This window comes from Eumetopias jubatus, unplaced genomic scaffold, assembly GCF_037043125.1.
Source record: "Eumetopias jubatus isolate StellerSeaLion01/CBP00866 unplaced genomic scaffold, mEumJub1_p1.0 scaffold_8, whole genome shotgun sequence".
Lineage (NCBI taxonomy): Eukaryota > Metazoa > Chordata > Mammalia > Carnivora > Otariidae > Eumetopias > Eumetopias jubatus.
This window is the reverse complement of record NW_028274814.1, coordinates 45,039,650-45,042,375: the sequence shown is the minus strand read 5'-3', so window position 1 is coordinate 45,042,375 and position 2,726 is coordinate 45,039,650.

Sequence of the window (2,726 nt, the reverse complement as noted above, 5' to 3'; positions counted from 1 at the left end):
TAAAAAAAAAAAAAAAAGAAGAAAGGAAGGAAGGAAGGAAGGAAGGAAGGAAGGAAGGAAGGAAGGAAAGAAAGAAAGAAAGAAAGAAAGAAAGAAAGAAAGAAAGAAAGAAAGAAAGAAAGAAAGAAAGAAAGAAAGAAAGAAAGAAAGAAAGAAAGAAAGAAAGAAAGAAAGAAAGAAAGAAAGAAAGAAAGTTAATTTAAATTAAAAATTAAAAGTAATTGTTTTAATTAAAAAAAAAAGAAAATACAGAGGAGCCTCAAGGAAGTCCTCAGGACCCATGCAAGCTCCAGTTAGAGAAGAGGGTGCCTGGCATGCTTCCCTGCTTATCTGCTTTGTTGACAGGATTGTGGAGTCAGTGACAAGGTTCTGAGGCCATTAACTCAATTTCCGTCACTCACCAAGAAGGCTTTTAATCATTCAGCTCCCATCAGTTTACCTATATGGATTGAGAATGCCCTAGTCTTACTGAAATGAACACACAGATCATCTGCCAGTTACACTTCTTCCTGGAAAAAGAAACACTTGCGTTAAAAGTTAAATTGTTTCTTTAAAGTTGCAGACCTCCAAGTCATTTTTTGTTTTTGTGTTTTAACAAGGTCGCCCTTAACAGATTTGTATCCTACAGAGCAAACAGCCTGGTAAGCCTCTGGTAGCCCTCCACACCCTTTATTTACATTCTCCCTTTAGGCCAACCTGCCCAGTCCCAGGGCTTTAAATGCCATTTCTACAAACAATACTCCCAAATTCAGGCATCTATCCCTGACTTCTCTCCAAGACTTATATATCCACTTTATCTACTTGATATCTATTTTTGGAGAGATCTCGACCTCCAATCTAATGTGTTCAGTACAGAGCTTCATATTTGCTTTCCCAAAGCTGCTCTGCCCACTGTTTCCCTTTCTCAGTTAAGGGCATCACTGTTCTTGCAATTGCTAATGCCAAAAACCTAGGAGTCATCCTTCATCTCTTTCCCTCGCCCTCTACATCCATCCAATCCAGCGGCAAGTCCTACAGTTGTACCTACAAAATGTACACTCAGTTTGTGCAACTTCCTCCATCTGCTTGCTATCCATCCATCCCTCCCCTGCACTCCATCTCCACCCTAGACTAAGCCACCAACATCTCTCAGTGGGCTTCTTGACCAGCTGGTCTGCCTGCTTCAGCTCCAACCCACCCCAGCCTCCTACACCACCATCCATTCTTTACCCTGCAGCTGGAATGGTCTTTTAACAGGTAATCACATCACATCACTTTTCTGTTTAAACTCTGCAGTGATTTCCTGGGGAACTTAGAATAAAATTCACTCTTCACCATAACTGAAAAGGGCCTTCCTGCCAGGCTCCTGACCACCCCTCTACCCACTGCCCTACTACTGCTCCTCTCCTCTATACTGCAGCCTTCTTCCCGTTAGGGTGCACAGAGAGCTCTTTTACCCTCAGATCACAGGCTTCATATTTGCCCCCTGGGACCCGGGCAGGGTTTCCACCGGAACCTCCGTGGCGCTGGCTCCTCCCACTCAGCTCACCTCATGAGAAAGGCCTTTCCTGACCGCACAGTGTTGCCTCGCAAGCCCTCCCTTTTACTCTCTAGTGCAATGTGCCGTTTTGATTTCTTCATAATACGCAAAACTGGCATTTTTTTTAAAGATTTTATTTATTTATTTGACAGAGAGACACAGCGAGAGAGGGAACACAAGCAGGGGGAGTGGGAGAGGAGAAGCACGCTTCCCACGTGGCAGGGAGTCCGATGCGGGGGCTCGATCCCAGGACCCTGGGATCATTACCTGAGCCGAAGGCAGATGCTTAACAACTGAGCCACCCAGGCACCCCGGCATTTTCTTTTTAACTTGTATATTCTGTCTCTCAGTCAACTCATATGTAAGCCATGAGAACAAGGACCTTGTCGGCCTTGGGAATGGTATCCCTGGTGCCCCAACAGCACCTGGCACATGATAGGGGCTCGATAACCATCAGCTGGATTTGATTTGCCTTCAAGAGCTGCCTAGCCCTGGCCATGCAAGAAAAGCATCCTCTTGGACACCTTCATGCCACTAAAGGCAGGCAAAGCAGGTAAACCTGGCGATTTCAGTGAACCAGAAGTTAGCTCGACTCTCGAGCCATTGTAGAGATTGCTGCCTCGGCCTGCCACGCCCACAGCCAGGCCTGTGGCTTTGCCTGCCTGCCCTTCAGAACCCAGGACACAGCTGTCCCAAGATCACCCAGGTGGCGACAACGGATGCCCCTCTCTTCGCCCCCATGGTGTTTTGTTGGGTTTTTCTATGAAAGTATTACCCATGCACTAAGAAAAACTGAAAATTACAGAGAAATATGACAAAACAGGAGGAAAAAATCACTCATGATCACACTTTTAGCATAATGGGTTATTTCCCTAGTCTCTTTTCAATGCATGTTTTTCTTGAGACAACCTGTAAAGTTTGCTAACTTTTTCTTTCTCATTATGTTAGCATTTATTGTCATTGGAAATTGTCCTATAAATAGAATAGCTAAATATTTCACCATCTGGATAATTTACTGAACTAATTCCCTTTTAGAGATTTTTTTATTCAATTTTAACATGGCCACAGACATTTATCTCCAATTATAAGTACATGTTTATATTTTAAAATTTTCCCCCAGGATAGGGGCACCTGGTGGCTCAGTGGGCTAAGAATCCGACTCTTGATTTCAGCTCAGGTCATGCATGATCTCAGGGTTGTGAGATCA